The sequence below is a fragment of the Triturus cristatus genome, chromosome 11, assembly GCF_964204655.1.
Source record: "Triturus cristatus chromosome 11, aTriCri1.1, whole genome shotgun sequence".
In the NCBI taxonomy this organism is placed as follows: Eukaryota; Metazoa; Chordata; class Amphibia; order Caudata; family Salamandridae; genus Triturus; species Triturus cristatus.
This window is the reverse complement of record NC_140594.1, coordinates 348,628,780-348,656,427: the sequence shown is the minus strand read 5'-3', so window position 1 is coordinate 348,656,427 and position 27,648 is coordinate 348,628,780. Positions and strand designations below refer to the sequence as shown.

The 27,648-nt window shown below is 44.9% G+C and overlaps 1 long non-coding RNA gene across 1 annotated transcript in view; it reads right to left on the bottom strand.

Annotated features, from left to right (window-relative positions):
* The window catches only part of LOC146784158 (uncharacterized), a 34,827-nt gene extending 8,891 nt beyond the window's left edge, over positions 1 to 25,936 (bottom strand). The window contains exon 1 of the long non-coding RNA XR_014970788.1: positions 25,853 to 25,936. This is a non-coding gene — a long non-coding RNA (uncharacterized LOC146784158). The remainder of the gene's footprint in view (positions 1 to 25,852) is intronic.
* Positions 25,937 to 27,648: the final 1,712 nt, after the last annotated feature.

The following is a 27,648-nucleotide window of genomic DNA, read 5'->3' as shown; positions in this document are numbered from 1 at the left end:
AAATACAATCTGTGTCAAATTCATCCCTCCTGCCTTTTTATATGTATCCCAGTAAACATTGACACACTTTAAATCAAGCTCAGTTTCACACTCACTTGGAAATACCAATTGCTACTTAACATAACAAAAAACAGATGGGCCTACTATGGAGTAGGAGGCTAATGTAAGGAGAAAGTCAGTAACATAATCCTAGAGTTTACACTGGAGAACAATTCTAAGGCTTGCCCTGTTGGTCCTTCCATGGCATTGCTGACTAACATTCACATAGCACGTGTTTCCTTACTATCTGAGTGGACATTGCTTGGAAGATTAATAGGAAGGTAAATGCCATCACCATCACACTCTTCTGCCGCTTTTCGGCAACCTGCTGCATTTCACTACTGAAGGAGTCACTGAGCATACATGAAATTAATTATTCAATCCCATCAATATTGTCCTCCTTCCCATTCTCACCATTCACATCACAATGCATATCATCACACTCAAATCAAACTCCCTAACGCAATCATCTATTCATAATCCACAACTTTCCATCAATTTATTTAGAAGCGTACTTTAAAACATTAATACCATTGTGCAATCCTGAAAAATAGCTTTTTTCAGCTTAGATACCTTTCCATTTTTTTACCCAAAGATTTTGGCCAACCATTATACTAGGCTCCTTCGCTCCATACCTTTTATCATAGTACTCGTCATATTTCCTTTGAACCTTCTTAATCTTCTGACAGACTATGGGTCTAATTTAGAATTTGGCAGGAAGAACTCAGTTTATCAGGATGGCAGAGGAAATTACCTCTGCCATCCTGATGGACTAACGTCCATCAAATTTATAGATGACGAACAACCCAGTGCTAATCTCTGTACATAGAAAGGAACTGCCATCAATGTACAAAATGTTTGGTGGAGGGCTGCCATCAGTTTTGAAGGCCGTTCACCAAACTTTTAAATTATTTTTGTTTTCCAGAAACAAACTCCCACAGCAGGAGTTTGTTACTGAAAAACAAAATCTAAACGACCCGCACACCCTGGGAGCTTTCTCCCAAGATGTGTGGGTCATTATGTTATTTTCTGTTCGTCATTGCCTGTTTTTTTCTGGTGGTGACGTACAGAGAAAAAATAGCATTTCAGCATCCTTCCTAAATAGGGCGGGCAGCGTATGTCTTTTCTTCGTCAGAGGAAGTATTCCCCCAATGGAGCCAATGGGGGCTACGTTGAAAGAATACTTAAGGTCCACGCATCCCTAAATGAGTTGGACGGAATAAGGGTTTGGCAAATTGGGTACTCTATCACGCGTGCAAGGGAGTACTCTGTCTACCAGGCAATATACCAGGAGACCAATTCACTATTTTGCTCTAAGATTTCCAATTTACTTTGTACTTTTCTAAATGTTCTGTTCCTCTCATTATTACTAAAATACTGTCACACTGGGGGGTAAGTCTTTAGCTATAGACCATTTTCTTGATCTTCGCTTCCTTTTTAGGTGTGGTGTTAGCCAAGACCTTATGAATTTAAAACAAAATATATGTATAATATACTTATTTAAAGGGTCTTCCAGTCAGCTGTCTTCATCCGTTGATCTGTTGTGTCATTCACATTTTGTTTCTGCCCACCACAGCATACAGCATGGGTCAGGGGGCCAGCCTACTTCAGCCACTGGAAAACGTCTCTTTGAGAGACGGCATTTTGCTCTTTCACAACAAGCACATAAGGTAGCTCTCTTTTGTGCCAGTATTTTAGTTTTTACTTTATTATTTGATGTTGTCTATACATTTAGAGTTCTGATAGCAGGAGGCTTTCAACCAGCTCCTCCATGGTGAGTACAGGGTACATTCTAGCTTCATCAGTTCCTGCTACGTGCTAGTGGTGTTGTAAATTCCTTTTGGAGTGGCCTTAATCTCACTGCTGCTATTTCACAGCATGCCAACCCCTCATTATCTCACCTGTCTTTGCAAGCATCTCTATCTATCTTTGCAAGCCTCTCTATCTATTTGTAAGAAAGTTTTATAAAAATATTACATCATAGGATTAGCAAAGGCAAGAAGCTTGCCCCCAGTCATGACCAATTGGGGGTTTAAGACGGTATCAGCCAAGACCTTTTGATTTTACTACAATTATGTCTAAAGCATACTTACTTATCAAGGTTTTCAGCCAGACACATCCATTAGTCTGTTGCTGTCATTGATATTTTAATTTCAGCCACTGCAGCATGCATCACAAGGCAGTTGGTTAGCACACTTCAGCCACTGGTTGACTTCACTTTGAGTTACAGCATGCTGCCCTTTAAGAAGGAGCACATCCACACCCACTGTAGTCCTCTTTATGGGCTACTATGATAATGTGTGCTTTTTTGAAACCAAAGAAATATTTTTGCGTTTAGTCAATGATTGTTTTAGATTGATGATGGCTCGGTGACTTCCACAACAATAAGTCTTTGCACAAACCATGACAGAACAAAACAAAAATTGCTAAAACCAAAAGGTTGGTGGCCAATGCCAGATCAATTGGCTTAGCCTATTTCTTTTTTTTTACTTGTAGCTAACTAAATTTCACCTAATTAACGAGTTAAATCTTTGCACCATGCGATTTCCAACTAGGTGGCATTGTGATGTACTTTGGTGAGAAATGCCAATACTGAAATAAAATTGCACTATATTAATTTTAAGTCGAACACCATTACCAGAAATCTTTTTTTGATAATCCGTCGTTAATCAAAACTTCATCCAAGAATTTCAAGATTGAAGGTGCATCTAACATTTTTAGAACCTTAACTTCAGCCCATTTTGAAAAACTGTGGCACAAAGCAACAATTAACCTAGCTTTTCCATTTTCCTCTAAGATGGAACCTATAATATCCATACCACCAGTATTCCAAGGCATGTGGGCATTTTGTGGTTTATAGCAGAGGGCGAAAAGTGGTGCCAGTTTTTCAGAATAACAACACTTGTGAAACCTCCTGACAACACATTCAATTTCAATATCCATTTCCATCTACCAGTAAGTAGCTTTAACTCTACTTTTCTCTTTCTCATACTCCTAGCTCCCACTATTTATACTTGAGCCAGACAGCTTGGATGTAACATGATGTCCAAGGAGCCTTGATCAGTCCATACAAGGACAAATGGTCCACTTTCCACAAAGTATAATTTTCCTGTAGCCTCTCTTTCTGTGAATTCCATTTTAGCAGTAATAAACTCCAGCAGTGGAATAGGCTCTCTGTAAAACTATCTGTATTTATATCAGACATTTTAGATAACTCTCCCAAAACATTCACAAATTTCTCGCAACAAATATGCTTATCAACAATTGCAATTGAGAACCTGAGCACTGATCAATACTATCCTTCTTGTCTTCAATTTTCATACCACAGACTTGGAGTATGAAGGTTTTACATTTAAAATACAGTTGTCAATACTTAAAACACACTTTCTCTTAGAGGAGTAATCACTACCTGAAGGATTGTTAGCTTTGGTTACACATTTGACTCAATTACTATCAGAGCCCATTTTACAAGTTCTGATGCAGTGCCCTACATTACTGCGTTTCAAACACATCTGTACTGTGCAGGACCTTTTTTTCAATTCAACACATGATTGAAACTACCACATCTGTAGCATTTTTTATCGGAACTCATAACTCAGAACCCAGAACTTTTCATGGACTGACATTTTTTTAATGGCTGGATGCTTTAGTATGCTTCAGAGAGGTTGAACAAAATGTTTGGAGGTTCCAACAAAAAATGCCCCAGATGCGACAGATTGGGAGCATATGTTTTGCTCTTGCAGGGCAGTTTCTGAGTTTTGGGCACAGGTTTTTGGGCAAATCTCGCTTAGAGTGGGATTTGCAGTTCAGCCTACACTATCTATAGCATTGTTAGGCCTGGCCATTCTACTGCGTTTGAGAAGAGGTACGCACAATTTATATATATTTCTACAATGTTGTCTCGCTCCATTATCACACAACATTGGAAATCATCTGCAAACCCACCTTAGGGGATTGGTTTGGTAAGATGAAAAAGATTAGTCAGATAGAGTATTGGTACTATGCCAAAATTAAACAAACACGTTGCTATAGGGAAATATGGGGGGTCTCTGCGATGGAAGCAGTTCCATAGGTAGGAAAGAACTGTTTTAATATCTCAGTGATGAAAACCTCACTCAATTTATTTTGTATATTGCTGGAGCTCATAGCAATAAGCACCTTATTTGCATTGTCACTTTGTCAGTAAGTATTGAGTTACTTATCAGCCGTGGGAATTATTGTCATTGCATCATAGTCCTATAACTGCAATTGAACGGCCGCAGTGCAGCGCATTGCAGGAGTATAAGATATTTCAGAATTAATCGGGTATTTATATTGGCACGTGCACCTTAAGCAATGTAATTTACTATGCTGTTTAGTTCAAATGGAATCTTAGAGAGTCTTAAATGAAGGCACTTATTAGTCGTTCAAAGGGAAAGTGAGAGGATTCATGATCAAAATGTTTACCTGCTGTTTGTTGACATTGTAAATGTTTGCATCTAAGCAATGTATGAAATGTGTGAAATGAAAGATATTTCAGCTCTATCCCCAGTTTGTGGAAAGAATCATCTTTTTCGATTTCTTGTGTTTCTTGACCACATCCCATATTCAATTTACCTTTCTTTTGATTACTACTGTAAGAAACTTTACACACACGTCTATTTATTGTAGAACCTTTCGAGGCTGCCTTACTCCACTTCAAATTTAGATTGTAGAACTAAAACAACTACATCATTGAGAGCTGAGTCTCCAACTGCCCACTATATTTCAAGTGTTACAGAATTGTTAATGTGCTAATTGGCTTGGTCTCTTATAAACTTGTCATGGAGATTTCCAAACCACAACTGATGGCAAGTTTTTTAAGTGAGGAAACAAAGTCATCAATAGATTTTTTGTCTTTTTGCTTCCTTTGGAGGAATTTGCAACGATCAATCACAATGCACACCGTGGGAAGATAGTAAATGTCACATGAAGCATTTTTAAGACATCTGCTTTATCCGGGCATCACACTTTTTTCCGAAATGATTATGAATTCTCCAACATTCTGGCCGCAAAGAATGGAGTAATACATCTCTCCTTTTTTCCTGCAGGTGCGTTTTCTTCATCTATAGCTGAAATACAATTCAAGAAATAATGTTTTCACTCCTGCTTTCTGATTGCTGATTCTCTAGGCGCAGAAAGCTAGGCTACGGGTGAAATTAGGTTAAATGTATGTTTGGGCTGTACATTTACTAATGCAATAAGAAAATAAACACAATGTAATCAATATTTAGTGGAACCAGAATTTATAATGAAAATCGCACTGTTTGTAAAGACAGTCCAAACAGTTTACATAATTAATGAAGGCACTGTGGATGCTTTAATCGTTACTCTTACTACAGTCCTGATGTTGTGAGATGTTATGCCTGTCACCAATTACATGCACTGACGAGGAGATGTGATAACAAAACTTCACTGGAGGTGGAATGGAGGATTCAAAAGGCAGTCCTAAAGGGATGTGTAGTCACAAAGTGCACCTGCTGTGAAGGGGCCATCAGTGGATCCCCTACTGGAGAAGGATGGCTGGTTAAACTACGGGCAGACTGGCCTGCTGGCACTTTAGTGCACTTGTCCTCACAGAGGCCTTCAGGGCTCCCTTTAAAGGTCTGTGGCCACCTGAGGAGAAACCAGAGTAGCAGTTTGAACCAGAAATCTATTCTTCAGTGCTGCACCCTTTTCAGCGCACCAACGAATTCAGAGTTAATGACTACATCAGCAGGAAATAGCACTGTAATTTCCCTCAAATACCAAGCTATTAATGCAGGTTGCCCAACAGCCACCAGCCTGGCAAGCTTAACTGCCAGTCAACATCAGACAGATGGAATTTCAAATTTTTTCTAGGTAGATAAATTGCTTTTTGACAATGGATTTTTCTTCTTTTTTTTTTCTATTGCCAAAGTTGTCTTTTATTTAAAGCCTAGCATAATCCGACCACCAGTCAAGACATGTAAGACCACTACTAGCACACCATTGTATGCAGTTAAAATGGTTGGCTATTGCCTGTGCAGCAGCCATATGTCATTAGCCCAGGCCTGGATTCACCATTAAGCAACATAAGCACGTGCTTAGGGTATCAAGGGACGGGGCACCACAGAAATGTTCAATTGCTGGATTTACCATGAACCATATGAGGCAAAACTGCAAATGGTGCAATTACAAAAAGTAGGAGAAAACTTTTCAAATATAAATAAAGTAGAAGTATACAAAAATAAACCCAATGTTCATCTTACGGTAAGTTTTGTTTCGGTTCATTATTGTTTATATTTTGAATTAGATATATATAGGGGCACCAAAATCTTTTAGGTGCTTAGGGCCTCTAAAGATCTTAATCCGGCCCTGCATGAACCAAGTCTCTGCTCTCGTAATACGATTACATAGGATGCATAACAGGTATCCCCAATGGCCTATGTTCTATATTGCCAGTGAGAGATTTTTGGCACATCATAACCCACAGGTCAAAAGCCAATGTGTGTTTTTTAAATATCACTAGAATCTGAAGACAATAATATTGGAACATACTATCCTTGTTGCTCAATATGTTTTATTAATATTACAAGTTCAACTTGGTGAAGCTATGATGAAAACATTGCTTGTTTCGAAAAGGGAAATGTTTCCTAAAACAGTCAGGAAAATTGGACTAAATTGTTTTATTGTCTAAGTTAAAGGACGAGAAAAGTTTTTAATTATAAGGCTCATTACAAGTGAGCCAGAAAATGGCCTGGTGATTTTCCACCCTTTCCCATAGAATTACTGATACTGCCAGTATCGAAAAGTCATGGGATATTGAATTATTCCTAATGATGAGTATTTGGGGAATAACTTCTATGAAACTGAATTTCTGTGCTGATTCCCGCACGGTATTGCCTGTACTTTTCCTGTAGATGTCACCTTCTTTGAGCAGGTGAAGTATTTGAGTGAAGAACTCCAGACCCACAGAGTTACAGCCGTTCTTGTAATTGGGGTAGACGCATAACTCATGTTACTGATGTCCATCAAGATTACAGGGTAACTTGTAATGAGGACTGGTGTAATGTAGAGGATTTGTATAAAAAAATCTCTTGCTGTGTTGAAAAGAACATTCTGTCTGCAGAATTCATAGATTACTGAAGCTGAAGTTGGCAAGGTACATCTCACCATGGGCCCTGATTGCAACTAGAATACCCATGTTTTACGTAGCTTGCATGAGTAGTCTGGTAATTAAATAAAGGCCAGTTTGGCATGGAAAATCTCATAAGTAAATGCCAACCACCACCATATGCAGAATAGCAATACTTTGTGCTAAAGAAATGTAAGTTTATGAGCATTGTCAGTACTTGATTTGAAAACATTAGTTGGTATTGGTTAGGTCTTGCCTAAGATGGTCTTTGCCCTCTCTGTTGTTAGACATTTTGTTAGCTTACAGCGGGGATAGAGAGTGGGCATTTTTTGCGACTAGTTGGCCTTCATGTCACTCTCATTTGCCAGCCTCTCTTATGATGGCTTGCGTGGGCTTTATTTCTGAGCCATGAATTTGTTCAATTTGTGGAGCATACACACATTACTGTGTCCTTACATTGCTCGGGTTATTTGGTGATACTTTTTTATTTTCAGTACGAGAGCATGTGTGTTTCCCAGTAGTCTCCTTCATGTGCTTCTTTGCCCTCTGTTTCTGTGTTGCTCTGTCTAAACATGTGCTTCTCTGCTTCCCGTCTCAGTGTTACTGTTTCACTCTGTACCTATATGCGCCCACATCTCCAAGTTACTCAGGCCCCCACCTCCAGGCTCTATGTTGCTCTGTTTTTCCGTGTGCTTCTGTGCTTTCCATGTCCCCCCTCCCCCCGTTTCTATGCAGTTCGGTCCCACCATGTGCTTCTCTGCCCCTTCTAGATTGTTTCCGTATGCCTTGTTCTTCACCCACCTTCATCTCTGTGTTGCTCTGTCTCTTCACTCCCTTTCTCCATGTTGCTCTCTCTTGTTGTGCGTTTGTCAGTACCCTCCCCTGGTCTCTGTGTTGGTGTGCTGCCCAGTTTATGCTTTTTATCACTGTGTGCTTCTCTGCCCTTCATGTAATTTTAATTCCCTGTGTTGCCCACCCATGCCCCTCCCCAGTGTTTTTTTTTTGTTGTTGATCCAACTTTGATTGGTAATTAAAAATAAAAATTAAAAAATGCATGTGTGATTTTGTAGGCGCGTGCCACACATGCGTTGCGAGCATGCATACAAAATGACGCATTTGCGTCAAAAGAAGCTTCTTTTTTATTCTTTAGCGGTTAAAACCTATTGGCTAAGCCGAAAGGTCCCAAAAGCAACACCTATTGGCTTCGGCAATTCTTGTTTTTCATTTGGCATCTCTGTACTTGAATATATAGTTTTGTAAATGTTGTTTTCAGATTGTATGCACTTTTTTAAAATCTGGATCTTAATTAGAGCCTGCCACTGACACAACTTTGCTTTTAATTTAAATTGCACTGTTCTTCACCATAAATGTGTTAAGCAGCATGGAATTCCCAGAGACCTGGGCTCATTTACCATTAACTCTGTTGCGACATAGATTCCAAGCCTTGATTCCTTCCTCTTCTGGAAATGTTTGCTGAGAACCATTTTATGCGCTATTAATCAGAAGTAAAATCTGAGTAAAATCGAAAGACTTTTATCTGGGAACTCAAGGAAGGGAATGCTAATAGAGAGCCAGCGAAAATGTTTTTTGCAGTTCGCGCAGTCCAGGCATCTTACCCTGCCCGCTGCCTAGTATTGGTTCATTGACTGAAGGGACTAAGACAAGTCATGCAACAACAGGACATACAGAGAATCTTCCTACTTATCTATTTAAAAGCACCCTCACACCATGTTTGTGACTATCCACATGCACCGACGCTGATCCTAGCAAAAGGACTGATAAGTACCTCACTAAATCCCTGCTTCAAGAATTAAAAGGCTGCAGATAATTGTATTCATGCGCCGAGCGCGGAGGATAGTGCTCTCTACAGGCTGGGAGAGGGACATATTTACTTGTAAGCCTGGGCGCTGCATGCCAGCGCCCCCTGTGGTAAAATTAAGTTTTACTGCTCTGACCTCAGCACCATTCCCTTTCAGTTCAGAAGACCAAGTTCGTGCTGCCGTGTGTGTGTGTGTGTGTGTAAGGTGGGGGAGGGGGGGGGGGGCGCCTATGAAGACAAAACAAGGGAAATACCAAGGGGTAGATTTTCAAACATTTTGCGCTGGGTTAGCATTACAAAAGTGACACTAACAAGCACAAAATTATTTTTTTACCAATTTAAACAGGTTTTGCACTGAAAAGTCACTACATATAACACAAAGCAGCATAAAGGACTGCTTTGCATTACTTAGCGACAAGGGGGTGTTGCATGGGTGGTAAATGAGCATTCCCATGCAACCACCCATGCCTTTTGACGCAAAACACTATCTACAAACAATTGTAGACTAGGTTTAGCACCAAAAGTTAACGCCATCTGAAAGGAGGCGTTAAAAGGAGAAATGTTCTAATTCGTCCTTTGTTTTCCTACTCTGCATGCGTGTTTTATGCTTGCAGCACTCTGCAAAGTGGGAAAGTGTTTGAACTTATCTATATAAAATATTTAGGACTGGAAGGGTGCCCTATGCTAGACTCCTATGCTAGACTCAGGCAGGCAGCCTAGCGATATGACGCTAAAGTGTGTGTGTGACACACGGATGATGAAATCTGCGCTGACGCTAGGTAAAGGGATTGAGAGAGCCATATCTCTGCAGATATGGCACTCCCCTGCTCTCTCCCTGTAGTACAAAGCAAGAAAGCCTCTTTGGGGGGCTGCGCTGCGTTGCATGCATGTTTTAAAAATCTGTCTCCAAGTGTCCTAGAAAAGAAGGGCGAACGCAGTGTTCTTGTCTTGTCATGGTGAAGGGAGGGGCTGGTGCGCTATCCCCTTCCACCTCTACTTTCCTCATAATTCCACATTGCAGGGCCCTGTCTACCGCTCCTGCCCACTTACTTACAATTCGGCCTTTATTTACGGTAGGGTGAGGACCCTAAGTTACCAAAAATCCCTTTGAAGGGGCCTAGATGCACTCATACAGCAAGAGCAATGCGGTTTGAGATCGCCTGACTAGGCCAGCCATACTCAAGGAGGAACCCAATCATGGGAGGTTAGAGGGATCAGTCATCTGTTCTCTACCAGGCCAACTACCTTAACCAATGTATTGGCACACCAAGCCTCTCCACCTCTGCTCAGGGCTACTGAAGTGCAATTCACAAATAGTTTTGAAAAGCCATCTGACATAAGTGGTCCTGTAGAACGGTCTGATAATTCGTCCACAGGAACTTCCCCTCGAACGGTCAATCTTTGGATAAAAAAATAGAACTTTGATATACAGAACTAAAAGGTGCTGCCATGGGCTAAATCCAATCATGAGACACTTACAGCTGTTCCCAGCAATGCTGGAACATTTTGTCAAGATGAATAGCAAACTTTTGCTATTAACGAACAATCCCTGAAATTGAGGCTCTTTTGTTATTCAGCGAGGCGAGAAAATCACTTGTAATGACCTACAAATGTGATGCTTTTGTTGGTATCAGCCTGAACGTGCTGCTCATGTTTCTGCTTCATGTTAAAAGGGAAATGTCTGCCTGGACTAGAGAGCCAGCTACAAAGTAAATCGCTCTCAAACAAAAGAGAACAAGCATTGGCAAAGCCAATAGGTTTTGGCAGTAATACCTTTTGGCTTAATCAATGATTTCTTCATATTTCTATGAATAGGAAGCCATGACGTTTTATTGAGCTTCATACAAAGAAGAATTTGGTGGGATGTATATGGCAGTGGAATTAATTACTTTTTTGAAGAAATGGCAGTGTTTTCACTTATATCAACTGCAGTTGGAGTAGGGAAGGGACCCTTCCCCCTCTTTCCTCCTCTTTAGAGGCAACGCACTTCAAGCACTGACCTATTGATAGGCACTAGTTTCTCTCTTGTCTGTCACTGCCATATCAATGTTGTCACTTGGCTGCTATTTTACCGGGATAAGGGGTACATTTCAGTTCAAGGGGAATACCTGTAAGGGGAGAGCGGGGCCATGCAGGATAGCTGCATCTAGTGAGGTACTCTCTGAGGTCTCAGGAGTTTCCCCTCAACCTGATGCCCCAGAAGTGCTGCTTTACCCGATTGAACCCCCCTAACTTCTGGTGTGAGGGAAGTTGCAGAGCAGACGAGTGCACGAGGCAAGGATGGTGGAGGGTGCTGACACGGCTTAAGATGGCCTGCTGAGACCAATGCCTCTGCTAGCAACACCGCCACAGTGGAGCGGAGACTGGGGAATGGCTGTGCAGTGGTTCACCCACTTGCTTTGAGGAGCCACTACCTGGTACTGGGGCCATGTCTCGCTGGATGGTGACTCCACCTAGGACCCATCGTACAGCTTACTTCTGCGTAGTCGGGAGACTTTGGCTGCTGTATGGGCAACTTGGCATCCGAGCTGGCTGCTGAGCAGTGGGCACCCTGGTGGCTGGAGGCCTGCTGAGACTGGGTCTGTTAGATGATAGGGCTCAGCTGTTGGAGCTCTGAAGGCCACCCAGCCAGACTTGCTCTGCATGGCATGGCAGCCAATGCTGTTACTTGGTGGATGCCCTGGATATTGGCATTGACCATGGAGGGGCCCTGAGGACTGAGGTGAGTGTCGAGACCCACCTAGGGTTGTTGCTGTGCCCCGCATCTTGTGCCCTAACTTCCAAGTGCCTGCCCCCTTCTCTGGTGCATACACAAAACCCCTGGTGCCCTGGTGACAAACAACTCAGTTAAGTTCTGGGTGCTCCCTTGGAAGACTGCTGGCCCTCTCCTGTGCCCACGTCCGGGACTAGTAGTGCTTCTTCTACCCAGCAGCAGTTGCCCTTAATCTTTCTCTGTCCACTGCACTTCTAAGCCCAGCTCACCGATCACAGGCCTAGCGATGGGGAGAACCCAACACCACAGAGCAGGTGAGCTGAGCTGTGCCACCACTGTGAAGAACATGGACTCTACACAAGAGGACAAACACAACATTATACTGGTCACCATTGGCTCCACACAAGATGCCTAAGAGTGCAAAATTGACACTTTAAAAGTGGACATGGGCCTTTTGTGGGATGATCACCGCAAAATGGTGACCCATCTTAAACAGGTCAAAGCAGAGCTTGAGACACTAGGACCCATGTCTAGGGGACATGCAACCGGCCTAGATGCATTGACAGGCAGGATCAAGGTCCTGGAAATATGCTTTGAAGACCAGGAGGGCAGGGCTCGGAGGAATAATATAAGGGTGATTAGCCTGCCAGAGCATGTGGAGGGCTTGTCAGTGCTCACTTCCATTGAGGACTGGCTACAGGAGGTCGTTGCAACAGAGGGACTGTCTATGCATTTTGCTCTTGAGAGGACACACAGGGTGCCTGAAAACCCCCTGACCCAGGGGCACATCCATGCCCTGTCGTTTTCTGGCTGATGTTCTATCGGGATCAAGACTTTATACTTCAACAAGCTTGCAATGTGGGGCCCCTTACTGTGGACAATGCCAGAGGCTCAATTTTCCCTGATTTACTGTGGCTGTGCAAAGACAGAGGGCTTCTTTTATGGCCTTGAGTAGGAGGCTTAGAGAACTGGGAATCCACTATGCCTTACTGTTTCCTTCCAAGCTACGCACCCAACTTGATGGGAAAATGGTCTTCTACAATATGCCAGAAAAGACTAGGCAATGGCAGGATATGTACGACAATGGAGGTCGCTCTCACCCAAACTGATCGACTGGGAGGGTTTGGCGGTGCAGGAACTCATGCCGGGTAAGGAAAGGCAAATGTGGGCCACGCACCAGCAGGCTTAGGAGGGGAAGAGGGGAATAGTGGCGGCAGTGGCAACATTGGTGTGAGATGGCAGTGGCTCCAGGGAACATTTGAGCTCAGATGATGACTCGCTCAGCTGCGAGCAGCCCTTCTTGGACAGATACCAGTATTATATTGCATCAGATCACACCTGGCACTGCAGATGACATTATATAAATTACAGTTTATTTTCTTTCATATGCTTTCTTCTTGTTTCAGATTGAGATTTAATTTTTGTATGTGTCAAAATTTGGAAGCAGATGGGGCTTCCATATCTTATTATACTGCCCAGGGCCTAGGAACTCCATGAGTGAGGATCCATGGGATAACCCCCTCACAGTGTTGCAGGGGCTTGGCAGTGTGGGGCCTCTGCTGCCACACCATGTTATCTTGTGAGTTGGACAGTGTGAGGTTGCGCAATGTTCCTGGGGAGGGCACAGTTGGAGAGTGTTCATATGCTTTTGAATTGTTGCCTTTGGTTATTCCTGGTTTCTGCATGGGGGACTTATCAGTGGTTGCCGGGGTCGCGGGTGGCCCCTGATGTAGAGGATCATAACTGTATATGATGGCTGACACCTGTTCTAATATAGGCTACTAACCTAGAATATGTGGGGTCTTACTCCCCTTGTAAGCGGTAGGAAGTGCAGGTCTACAGTAAGCGGTGCAAAGTGCAGGTTGCTAAGGTGCAGGAAATGCATTTTAATAAATCGGAGGGTCTGGCCTTACTGACAAGGTGGTTGGGAGGGTGTTCTTTACTACTTATTCTGCCTTTGTTCATGGAGTGATCATATGGATCCTACCAGGGGGGCTCTTTCTTCCACAACTTGAGATCTTTGATCCTGATAAGGGCTATATTGTACTGGAATTTGGAGGGATGGATGTGGCGTTCATCAACTTGTATGCTCCTAACTTGGATCAGCCTACCTTTCTAAAGTCACTGACGCCACATCTCCCCACCCTTCTTCCTTATCCCTTGGTGGTGGGAGGAAACTTAAACTGCATAGCTGACCAGTCCTTAGACAGGTCACATCCACACCCTTCCCACCTCAACAACATACATGAGGGCAAGGGTCGTTCGGGACTGTAGCAGAAAGTGGGACCTGGTTGATGTGTAGAGAGCAAAATCCACAACGCTGAGAATATTCCAATTACTAAGGGACACACAACTTCTTTGTGTGGCTAGATATACTTCTTTGTAGGGATTCACTGAGTCAGAAATTCCAGCACATGGAATACCTCGCCAAAACACACGCATATCATAGCCTGTTCCTCCTCAATTTCTGATGGTATTCCCTTAGGCCACCAATCCCAACTGGTGATTGTCTACAGAAATTCTTCAAGATCTTGTGTTTTGCTAGTCATTGGAATTTGTTATCCGAAACTTTTTTCAGAGAACGAGGGAACCTCCTCTTCTTTCTGAGTGGAAGCAAGGCATTTAAGGTGATGGTCAGAGGCCATTGCCTGACAGCAGCAAAGGTGATTTGAGCCCAATTACTGACTGAAATTACTAGTCACAAACTCATACTTGATCAATTGGTGAGGGAGAGCCGCCGTGACCTCGCTGCCCATCATCAGATATTGGAGGTGAAGGCGAAACTTTTGAATGTCCTGAAAAGGCTGAGGGGGTTTGACTATTGACAATAAATTACAAAAGCAGACAGCAAACGGGACAAGTCAAGCCGTTTATTAGCTTGGCTTGCTGGCCCCTCCCACAGCTGCCAGCAAATATTGTCTCTTGTTAGAGCCGATGGGACTCGGGTATATACCCAGGCAGACATTGATGCAGAATTTTGAGACTACTATGCCCGACAAAATAGAGCCGCTGCAGGTCCTGGGCTCAATGTATTGCATACTACATACGTTATGAATGCTAGGATCGCGAGAGTTGGGCATGAGATAGCAGCAGCCCTGGGAGGGGGGAGATTGAGGTACAGGAGGTACGCAGTACTATTAAATCCCTGACTCTCTGTAAAATCCCTGGAAATTATGGTTTGCAACTGAATTATATCCTAAGTTCAGTGATATCTTGAAAGCTGTGTGGGATGGGGGAATTCTCACTCCAACAATGTGGGATGCCGTGGGAGCGTGGGGGGTTTGGTATCCTCTTTTCAGCCTCTCTCCATCCTGAATGTGGATTATCAAATCCTCAGCAAAATATTGATCACTAGACCACAGCCCCACCTGCAGGATACCATGCACCCAGATCAATCCGGATTTGTCCTGACCCATTGTACCACATTGAATATCAGACAATTAATACATATACTGCACTCTCCCACCTTGACGAGCCCTAGGGCATCAATAATGGTTGTGGATATCAAGAAAGCCTTTAATTCCCTGAGTTGGGAATATTTATAGATTGTCATGATTTGCATGGATCTGGGCAGAGGTTACCTCACCAAACTTGATCCCACCACCCGGGTGAAGATGAGAGGCCTTATCTCGAACACCTCCCATATTGAAAGAGGCACCAGACAGGGCTGCGCTTTAACCCCAGCACTTTTTGCCATGATGTTTGAACCCCTGGCCCTCTTGTTCCTGCATGGCCACAGATACCGGGGTCTTCAGATAGATACTAGAACACTTTATATATCCTTGTAAGCGGGCATCCTTTCGCTTTATCTTCATGGAGAGCTATCGGACTTGGAGAGTACGATAGAAGCGCTCACAGAGTTTGATGCCTTGTCAGAGCTGGTGGTAAATTGGTCTAAATCGCATGTTTACCCACTTTGTGAGCAAGGAAGTGAAACACCTCCACTAGACATAGCCCCCAATTTACATTGAATACCCCATACTTTCCGCTATTTGGCAGTTTGGATTTATCAGAAGTGTACTGAACTGGAAATGTCTCAGGTTCGCCTTTTATACACAGTTGGGCCTTTGAAGTGGGGAGAAGCTTCCAGAAGCATGCCTTCTGAGGTGCACAGATGCCCTGCCTTCCCTGCCCTGGTTCCAGGGGGTATGCAGCCCTTTGTATGGAGACAGGACACAGCCTATTCAGGCCTAAATGAGGCTTGGCCCAGCTCCTACCTCCTATCCTGCCAGTGATGGCAAACTCAGTCACACCTAAGCTTCCATTGTTTGTGGGTATCTTTGAGGAATACACAAAACCTAACTGCCAGCTACACCCAGTCATGTGACCGGAGAAGCTACAGGCACGAAATGGCTGAGACAAGAAAATGACAACTTTCTGAAAGTGGCATTTTCAGAATTGTAAAGTAAAATTTGACTTTACCATATATTAAGATTTTGTATTAGGATTCCAGAGACACCAAACATGAACCAATTATGTCTTCACATTTGTAAATTACACTTCTAAAATGTGATAAGGTAATCCCAATGTTATCCTACGGGAGACATAGGTCTTACAGTGGTGAAAAACTAATTTAGAAGTTTTTCACTACCAGGACAAGTAAAACTTAAAAGTAGATATACTTTTTAAATACACTGCAACCTGCTCTCTAAGCTTTCTGGGGCCTACCATAGGGGTGACAAATATGTATTAAAATGCAAGGTTTGGACCTAACAAAAGGTTTATTTTGCCAGGTCAAAATAGCATTTTAAAACTGCACACAGGTCCTGCAGTGAGAGGCCTGAGATGTGTTTAAAGGACTACTTGAGTGTGGGGGGGGGGTCGCAATTCGTGCTGCTGACCCACTAGTAACATTTAATTTACAGGCCTTGGACACAGATAGGTTACTTTACTAGAGACTTATAAGTTAAAGTTAATTAAATATGCCACTTGGGTATAGGCCAATTCTGACATGTTTTAAGGAGAAAGCACAAGTACTTTAGCATTGACTAGCAGTGGTAATGTGCACATAGTCCTGCCAACAAAAAGTAATTCCACAAAAAGGGGAGGAAGAAGGCAAAACATTTTGGGGAAGGCCCTGCTGAAGGGGCCAGTTCTAACACAACCAACTCCAGCCTAAAGCCAGGGTAGACCATTGAAAACCTTGATGGGATTTCCTTCTTCTGCAATAGAATGTGGGCAATGGTCCTCTACTGCGGGGCGCTTGCGAGTTCTACACCTCTCTGAACCCAGCTGGACCCTCCGGTCTATAGTTTCCTGAGCCATGGGGAACCCTTCTCCTGATTAGTGGACCTTATCTGTGCTGCCCCTAACCTCAACTTGCTCGCAGATGCATCCCAGTAGGAAGAGAGTAGTAACACAATGGCCAAACAAAGTGCATGTGGTACATTCCACCTCTTGAATCAGATGTCCATCCCCAACCAATGACAACTATGCCCATAAGGACTGCAGCCAACAGAGGCCACTGACAGCTGTCAGTGTCAAAAGGGAGGGCCTAGGGCATCTAGGCTTCTCTGAGGTGTATCAGAGCGGGGGCAGGAGCCCCAGGTGTCTTGCACCCTTTTCCACTCTACCTCCCACCAGCTCAGAAGTGGTATCCTGAGACTGGTCACTCAGCCTAGGGCTGAGTACCCTGAGGCTGAACAGGAGATGGGGTCAGTCCTCCATCAGCTTGCCCCTCCATCTGGGCTCCCATACCCTCTGCTTGGGAGTGGTATCCCCAGAAAACAGAGGGCAAACTGTCAGGGCATCGTCCCAGTTCTGCTGTCACCATGGGCAACTCTTTCCTCAGAATGCAGTCTTTGGGCATCTGGGGACTAACTATGACCCTCTTCTGGGTCTCCTCCCCACCCCATTACAGGGCTATCAGGGTCATAGGGCGGAAGAAGTCCTACCCATGGGTCTGAATTACCCTACACACTTGGCCAGTGAACTGCTCTGGAGAAACTAGCCTTTCCACTACCATGGCCTGGCTAGCCCCTGTGTCCCTCAAAGCAGTGTCATGTACCCCATTCACTTTCACCTGGTGTAAGTGATGACCCCCACCCTCAGGGATCACCAGCTCACCCTCTGGGCCTATCTCCCAGCTAAGGAAGAGCAAGGCATGGTCTATGAACTGCCCCTGGGAACTACTTACCACTAAGGTCATATTGGCCACCCCTGTAGAAGTCCCACCAGTGGGGGGTTTCTTAGGACAGACAGAGCCCCCCCTTCTTGTGTCCTAGCTAGGAACAATTAAAGCAGGGAGCTGGAAGTGGGGCACCCTGGCCACCACCCACCAGAACCTCCTCCCTGTACCTCAGAAGGGGCAAGGGAACTCTTGCCCACCCTTACTTTAGAACATGTCTGTGTCTTCCTTGACAACCCCTCACTATACTATGGGGAACCTGAACCACCCTTCTTGGGGTTACTCCTAGGTACCTTCTTTTGGATTCTGGTGCTGATCCAGTGCTCTGCCTCCTTAGTAAGTTCCGTGGGATCAATGAGCTTACTATCCATTAGCTGTTGGAGTACTGAACAGTTGCTCCCTTGTGGCCAAATTGACCAGCCCCGATAATCCTTTACATCACTGTCCTTCCCCACCCATCCAGTGACTTTCAAAAGGAATCCATACACTTTACGAGGTCTGTAGGGCCGGTGTCTGACTGTCCTTAAACTTCTGCCTGTACTTCTTTGGGGTCAGACCATAGTTCCTGACAAGGGCTTCCTTCACAAGGAGATACCTCATCCTGTCTCCCTTCTCTAGGGCCAGTAGGGTGTCCCTCCCCTTCCTAGGGATATGCCTCCACAGACTAGCCCCCTAGTCTTCTTCAGGGATCTTGTGCATCTGCAAGATGATCTCAATAGCCTCAATCCACTTGTCACTATTGTTGCCCACAACAAAGTCAGGCACCAGACCTTGAGGAATATGGACCCTTTTGTCTCCACAGAGTGCTACAGGTATAATGCCACCATTATTGTGGGGCTCCATCTGCTTATCACTGATGTCCAGCTTATTATCCTTTCCTCCATGGCTAGTCTCTCCTCCTCCAAGGCTCTCTCAGCCTCAGCCTTCTCTTTGTCTAGTCTCAATTTGGACAGCTTTAACTTGAGCGTCCTTTCTTACCTCCTGTCCTCCTATTCTTCTGGGGTCAGGCCCCTTGAAGACACGCTAGAGGGATCTCCAGTCCTGGGAGTAGGTTACCCTTCTCCTCAACACACTGCATTCCGAAATCCTCCTGTTGGTCCTGCTCTGATCCTTCCTCATCCTGCTCTCCCTCCTCCTCATCTGCTGGTGACTGGTGGACCTCTGCCCATGCCCTCAAGGCCTCCTGGAGCTCTGCCTTCCTGGTGCTCCTTTTGCCGGGCAGTCCCTCTCCTGGCAAAACTTCTTGAGCTCAGCCACAGTGTATGACTCCAGGTTATCCAGCTCAGACTCCATGCTTGTAGAGGTGGGTTCTGGCACAACAGTCAGAGAGAAAATTTACAAAAAGCAAAAAAGCCAATCAGGGAGAATTAAAACTTGAATTGGTCCCAAATGTGGGATGGCAGTGTACACCAAATCACTGTATGGTGCAGCACAAACATAATTTCTATCCTCACCATTGATCACCAGTGTTAGAAATTGGGTTTCTGGTTGACTGGGGGTAAGCTCTGGTCAAGTAGAAACCACATTCCTAGTCGGGGTAAGGCCCAAGTAAACCCCAAATTAACCTGTGCTCAACCCCGTGGGAGCTTGGCACAGAGCAGTCAGGCTTAACTTTGAGGAAATGTGTGTGCCAACTTTCTGAGAGTGGCATTTTCGGTGTCACAATTTAAAGTCTGACTTTACCATAAATTCAGATTTTTTGTTAGGATTTCAGAGACAGCAAACATCAACCAGTAATCTCTTCCCATTTGGAAATTACACTTAGAAAATGTAATATGTTAACTCCAATGTTATCCTATGGGAGAGATAGGCCTTGCAGTAGTGAACAATGAATTTAAGAGCTTTTCGCTACCAGGATGTGTAAAACGTAAAAGTACATGCCCAACTTTTTTAAAACAGTGCACCCTGCCCTATGGGCCATCCAGGGCCTCCCTTAGGGGTGACATGAAGCTTTGAGCCTGACGAAAGGTTCATTTTGCTACATTGAAATGGCAGTTTAAAACTGCACACAGGCTCTGCAGTGGCAGGCCAGAGACATGTTCAAAAGGGCTACTTGAGTGGGGGTGGGAGGCACAATCAGTGCTGCAGACCCACTAGTAGCAATTAATTTACAGGCCCTGGGCACATGTAATGCACTTTACTAGGGACATATAAGTAATTAACTATGCCATTGAGTATTAGCCAATTCTACCATGTTTTAAGGAGAGAACTCAGGTTCTTTACCATTGGTTAGAAGAATAAAGTGCACGACTCCTTAGGTCAACAAAAACTAATTCAGCAAAAAAGGGAGGAGGGAGGTAAAAATGTTGGGGATGACCCTGAAGAAGGGACCATTTCCAACAGTACAGAAACTCAATAGGTAGAAGGTAACATACGAGCGACGATAGCTTCTATTCGTCATACTGTGGCCTTTTGCCATTCACTAGCACTTTAAGTTATGGGTCGTGCTGGGCTGGCCAAAATGTTGATGCTGCCCCGATTACTATATTTGTTCTCTACGCTCCTGGTTCGGGTGCCTCATCACAAATTTTAGGAACAGGACAACTTACTATTGTTCCTGCTCTGAGGCACCAACAACTGTGTATAATTTCCTCGTCCAAACTTCGGCTTCCTATTAGGGAGAGTGGCCGGTGGTCCCTGATTTTGAGCTATTTTATTTTGCAGCACAACTGATACTGGGGACAAAATGGAGAGTAGCAAGTTTGAGGACAATGTAGGTGTCCCCAAATGCGCCATATAGTGGCAGATAATCCTTAATCCATGACACAAAACACAGGGTGCCACACCTAAAGTCCTGACCAACACACTTAAGTATGCCTGGTCAAGGGTACTACAGAGAGCACTTGTAAGTTTCCCTACGCTAAGGAGCTCCCATTGGCAGTGGTCTCCGTCTTGAGCCCTGGGCATGGTTGTAGGGGACTGTAGGATAAGGTCGGGCTGATCTCTTGGATTCTTGGCAATCCCTTTGAGAACAGCACACTCAGACCATTCCAGACTCTATTATATGCATTTGAACTCCCCTCCCCCACCATTTCTTAATCTATGGGACTATAAGGGCTGGAGTGTTACCATATGGGGGCAGACGAGCCACTGACCCAGTATGCCCTGCTGGTTATATGTCACCACATTGGGTACAATCACAGCCATTACTTTTTTATATAAAGCACTTCTTCAGTAAGCCAAGGAGAACATGGGAGCTCTCAAAGACAGGTGGGTGACTGATGTGCAGATTCCAGTTTCGGACAGGGATTGGAACAATATATTGGAACACACCACCTCCAGATAAAGGGACATTAGGTTCAAGCTCATCCAATACTATATCTTACATAGAGAAAACCTTACGCCTATGAGAATTAATGTGGTGTTCCCAGAGGCATAGGCAGAGTGCCCAAGATGTGAAGCAGTAGATTTTTATCACATGGTTTGGGAGTGCCCTGCCCTTTTCAAATACTGGGATATGATTGTTAGATGTATTGTGATGGCAATGGTCGGTCATATCCTTTAAACACCTTACTATTGTTTGTTGAGCCTTTTCCCTAGGCCCAAAGTTAAACCAATATATTTTTGTACCTTGCATTAATACTTGCCCGTTGCCTAGTTGGGATCACCTGGAAAGACCACAATGGCCTGCTCCTTCAGCTGGGGTGTGCTGAGGTTTTGAAGTGGGTGGACTGTGAGGAGGGAAGCTTTAAGCAACCTCAGGCCCTTGGAACATGAACAGGCATGGGGATTGAAATTGCGTAACTGTCCTACCATAGAATGTCTCCCCCTCAGGAGTCTGAAGGGGATTGCAAAGACAGATTAGGATCTCATATGTAAATGTAAAATGTAAATGTCAAGGTACTTATAGAGCGCACTGTCACCAGACGGCCACCTTGCGGTGTCGCCTTTTGCGGTTTCCTGGCGCTGATACTCATACCACTGTGGAACCCCTCCTGGCTTTCCCTGTGAAGTGTCCACTCCTGGGCACCCCCAGGGTGAAGCCAGGCATCCTTAGCGCTGTTGGGGCCGGTGTGGAGGCTAAGCAAGCTATTGCCCAGAGTTGCAGCGTGGGGCCCATGATTAGAAGAGGCACCGAGGCGAGAATAGACAGGTCCGAGGAAATTGAGCCCGAGCCCCGCCGAGGCGGGAATCGAACCCTGGTCCCTGGCCAGAACTCTGCTTCAGGGTCTGCCGCTCTAACCATTGAGCCACACTCCTCCACTGGATGGAAGTTATTTCCTCCTCCGTCCGCCATGGTCCCAGTCACCAGATACCCTCACCATGGGGCATATTTACTGACCAGGCAGAGACCCCATGTGTCCCGATCCCCTTACTAATAATATTTTCCATACAGTGCTAGACACTGTAGCAGGCAGCACTAAGAGCCTAAGTATTCCATCCCACAGGCCCTTAGTTCCCAATTACTTTCTTTCTCAATTATGATTTGTTTTGCTTTTTATTACATAAGGTACATTTGTAGCTGTATTTAGGCATGTAGTAGGACATGTGCCCCTACACCATCTTAATTGGATTAACCGATCTATGTATTAATCCGAAGCCGAATGGCCGGATGAATGCTTATATCTGTTGTACTGGTTATAACTACTTTAACTCTTTTACAATATATTAAAAATTACGTTACAAAAACAAAGAGAAACACCTGCAAAACATGGCTCTGAATTACTGTTCTTTGCATTTGCATGTCTTGTGTGTTCTGAGGTAATTCAGTTTCCGATCTCGTTCGTATTTAGCCACCATTTTGTGTCTTTCTGCCATTTTGTGCTGCCCTCACTCAGGCGGCACGGTGAACGAAGAGTTGTTTTTCCTCATCCTACTGCAACATGTCAAATAACCTCCTGCCTCTGTTTATAGCTGGTGTCAGGGTCCGGCCGACTCCACTAATCCTCATCTGGTCTGACTGATCCCTGTTTCAACTATCCGTTGGCTCGCACCATTCTTTCCTGACTTTATCTTATCCTCTGGCCTTCGCTATTCTTTACTCGTATTCTCTCATTTCACAACTGTCCTCTAGGCCATACAAATGTGTACTGCCACCTGCAAGTCGACTTATAAACACTACCACTGATTAACTTGTGGGGAAGGGTGACAAACACTGTTGGGAGAGGGGCTTATTTGAGTTACTCAATATCTTGTTTTCACATTCTTCTCATTGGTTGACCCTGTATGCATTGGGAGTGTTCTTTGTGAATATGTATGTTATAAAAGATTGTGCGCCACGAAGTAAAGTGGCAGTCTCCTAAGAACATACCGAGTGTACTTCTGGGACAACTGTACTTAGCTGCAGCTAATAAACCTTATCTTCTACGCCTAACGGAGTGTCTCATGTCTCTGTTCGACAAAGCAGGTGAACTCAGGAGATTAAGGCGTACCCTGCGCCGCCAGGCCCCTAAGGTCTTGGTTCTTCAATGTTCGCTTAGGAGGCCCTGCATTTGTCTGGAGATAACCCGCCCGCGCTGCACGCTAGCTTCCAAACAAGCAGCAAGCCAGCGTCCGTTTGGGTTCACTAAATGCTACTCATGGCCTCGTCTGATTCGTATTCACTTTCTCAGTAGCGGCTGCTAGCGGACTCGGGTAGTGAGCAGCGGGAGGGCGAAGGGTTAGGTGGGGAAAATGAAAAAGATAAAATAAAAAAAACACACTTACCTAGCTACGGCCGGTGTTGTCGCTGACTCTCCTCCGATCCTCTTCATCTTCTTGGCTTCCTCCTGTCTAGAGTCCGGCAGCAGGAAGCACCCGGCCCCCAAGCTCCCCTGACCAATCACAATGCTGAAATGCAACGTTGTGACTGGTCTGAGCACTGTAGTTCGGTGCTCAGACCAAGCATGGAAGCCTTGGGCATGTTCTCCACCCCGGCTGTAATGCAGCCTGGTTGGAGAATATGGCAAGTGCGCATGACTGTGTTGGGCGGCCCGAGAGGGCCAGTCAAATTGTCATGCACACTTGGAGTGCCACCCCTCCTCCCCCTGCAGTGCTATGGAGTCACAGGGCCCAGCCCCGCCCCCAGGAAACAACTGAGCCACTGCAGTAGGAAGAAGAAAATAATATTACTTTGTTATCTTTTTTTTTCCTCGTTTCACTACTCAGAGAGCAGTGGGGCGACGCTCCTCCGTCTTTGCGGAGGAGGCGCAACTGCTTCTAGCAGCTGCTCTAGGTCTGATTTTTAGGTAAAAATCAGTCTTGCAATTTGAGACTTGTATACAGTCAGTCCTGAGGCAGGCAGGGAGCTAAAACTTTATCCTCACTTAAGTGTAATTCCAGGGCATTCGTTTTTAGACTCTAAGGCAAACAAGTGTGAACCCCAATGTTGTGCTCTGCACAGTTATAGGCGTCATGTCAATAGTACGTGATATTCAGAATCAACAAAAGAGCAACTATGAGAACTTAAAAAGTTAGGGTAGCACAGAGGAAAAAAGTGTCCTAGGAGGACAGCTTTAGGTACATTGCGGGAGTATGTGAGCATAGAAATTCTAGCAGCATACTGATCCCCCATGACGCCAAGCAAGTCTCCTTTCTATAGTTTAGTGGCCTAGGAAAACCCAGGAAGTGCACTGTGGTAGAACCGTGAGTTTTACCATTCACTTAGTTCCATAGGTTAGGATGCGCCTTAGCGAGCGCATACCGCCATGGAACTTTTTTCGGTCCTGAAGAAAGCTTAGCGAACATGCAAAAATAAGCTGAAACATGTCGACCATTTGTTTATATTCACTTTATCAAACCGGATGGTCCTGGTGAACCTAACCAGCCAGCTAACATCCGTCACTCTCTTTTAACGGTCACTGGTTTCTCCACCATTAAAATTCATTTTTGGATAGAACCCGTCACCTTTTAAACTGTACTTCACTCCCAAACACTCACATCCCTGTACCTGCCCCAAAAAGACCAGCTCTGCTGTAAACCAGGCGTCGTAGCACACCAGGGAGGCACTCGGCCTCCTTGGTGGGAACCCGATGATGAAGCATGTCACCAACCAGGTTGGTGAGTGAGGGTTCTTTTAAAAGAAACACTTTTTTCCTCTGTGCTACCCTAACTTTTCAAGTTCTCATAGTTGCTCTTTTGTTGATTCTGAATACATTGTCAAGGGGGATTCAGAGTGACTCACTTTCCCTCTCTCTCCTGTTGTTCTTTACAATAGTACGTGATAATCAAAGAGAGAGGACCTTCCCTTCAGGGCTGCTTGCTTTGACACTGGGGAACCAGGCTTGCTTCCAGCTGCAGAGTCGGCGTCGGCTCAACTTCCTGTGATTCGGGACAGATCACAATCTTCTTGTGTCTAAAAATGAATGTGACCTTGTGTGATAAAAATAGTGCTTCTGCAAAGCGCTACTTTGTCCTTAAGCTGAGTTCGTCATATAAAAACTGCAAAAAGAAAAGAATGCCTAGAGCACTACAAAGGAGGCACGTGCACCAACACTCGAGTGAGAATTTCTTCACATTAAACGTGTGTACAATTATAGCAGATAGAGCCTGACTGCGAAGTACAGTACATGTAGGTCTTTGCGCTATGAAGTCTGTTTCATTTTGCTGGTCTGTTTACCCTTCAAATCATTGTGACATGTCTTGTGGCCACTTTGTTAAACGTTGAGAATTGGGACAGTTGAAAACGGGACATGGCTGATATTTTTCTTTGCTTCCTTCAATACCTTTATAGTTGAAAAATGTGGCGGTGCAAGTGAGAATGCAACCCGTCACAATTAGTATAGCTACAGAGGAACAAATGTTATCGTTTTTATTATGAAGGGACTGAAAGTGTTGTAATTGTGAGAAAACATATGATTTTCTTTCTTTCTTTTTTTTTTTGTGGGGACCAATTTTTTCTTCAAGAATGAAACATTTCCGCGTACCGCGTGAGGCTTGAGCCGAGAGCAGGGAAAGCGCTATACTCTTGTGAACAGCTACGCTTGGTACGAGGTGACTGCATTCACTGCCTATGTTTTTAACTTTAAAACGCACACTTTGCCTAGTTTCACATTAGTCTTAAGACTGTCTGTATTTTATGTCTTAGGCCATTAGTAACTAACTGATACTTCTGTCACTCACCCGAAGCCGTCCCAGTCCCGAACAGGCGTTTTTCCTGTGGATCGGGCTCCTCTGGGTCGCGGCGGCCATCTTGGTGGGAAGTCGGGTTGGCGGACTAGTTTGCGCAGAAGCCTATTTTAGCAGCACTGGCGCGGTCGCGCAGCGTTCACTCGCTCTTAAGGCTTGAGCCGAGAGCAGGGAAAGCGCTATACTCTTGTGAACAGCTACGCTTGGTACGAGGTGACTGCATTCACTGCCTATGTTTTTAACTTTAAAACGCACACTTTGCCTATTTGCACATTCGTCTTAAGACTGTCTGTATGTTATGTATTAGGCCATTAGTAACTAACTGATACTTCTGTCACTCACCCGAAGCCGTCCCAGTCCCGAACAGGCGTTTTTCCTGTGGATCGGGCTCCTCTGGGTCGCGGCGGCCATCTTGGTGGGAAGTCGGGTTGGCGGACTAGTTTGCGCTAGAAGCCTATTTTAGCAGCACTGGCGCGGTCGCGCAGCGGGTGCGCCGCTGGCGCGCTGATGGCGCGCCCAAGGCAATCCTGTCTGCTCCCGTCCGCGCTCGGACCGTGCTCAGTGCCAGCCATGCTGCCCGAACCCCCCCCCCCAACTGATTAGGTCCTGGACTAGAGACCAATTGCTTGCTTTATCACAGCCACACTGCGTTACGCCTTGTGTTTTGCACCGGACACTATATCATTCAGAGGCAGAGGACATGCTAAGTTTCATTGTGGGTCCTGCAATTTTGAGTTAAATAGATGCGTCAGGATGGAGGATATGATTAATGAAATGGATGCGGAACAGCCTCGTGATGGTTCTCCCCACAACCCTATTCACGGTCAACAGATTAGGGCCGGTTTGATTAATTGCAGATCCCTCCCTAAACACGCTGCAGACATTTGGCTACTATTCGAGACTCATGATTGGGACTTACTGTTCTTGACAGAAACATGGCTGAAAGAATGTTCTAACCCTGATATCTGCTTAGCGGTCCCTATGGGCTATAGATTGATCAACGTAAACAGGGCGGACAATAGGTTAGGAGGAGGGCTTGCAATAATTCTAAGGGAAGACTGGGAAATGACTCATATGAAAATTGAAGGCCTGGGACCTATTGAGGCCATGGCCTTTCACATAAAATTCTCCAACAGATCCTCGATGGCGGGACTACTGGTTTACAGACCCCCCCAGCACATTGGCCACCCACTGGCCAGCTCTATTCGATTGCATTGCTAACCTGTCCATACGTTACTCTAATTTCACCGTTCTTGGTGATTTTAACGTCCATATGGACAATGCAAGCTGCCCTCTAGCTAACCAATTAGAAGACTCCCTAAAGAGTTTGAATTTGGCGCAAAAAATACTATCCCCCACCCACGCAGCCGGCCATATCTTAGACCTTCTCTTCACTAATGACCCCCTTCTTAAGGTGGAAGAGTTGTTACCCGTAATATGGTCTGACCATATGAGGTCTTGTTTAGGTTAAGTCGGAAGCGTGAGAGTATCACAGCAGACCTGTGACAGAGAACAGGAGAAATTGGAAGAAAGTTACGCTTCAATCCATGAAAGATGAACTGCATAATACCTCCCCCACATTGTCTGGGAATCCTAATTTGGATACCTCCCGCGTTAATACATGGATCATTGCAGCCTTAGACAAATCGGCTCCGATCAGGTCATGCAAGGTGTTTAGGAACAAACCATCAGCACCTTGGTTCAATACGGAGCTCCGTAGCGAAAAGAGCCGATGTAAGAGACTCGAGCGAGTCTGGAGAAAGGAATATGAACCCACTGCTAAAGAGGCA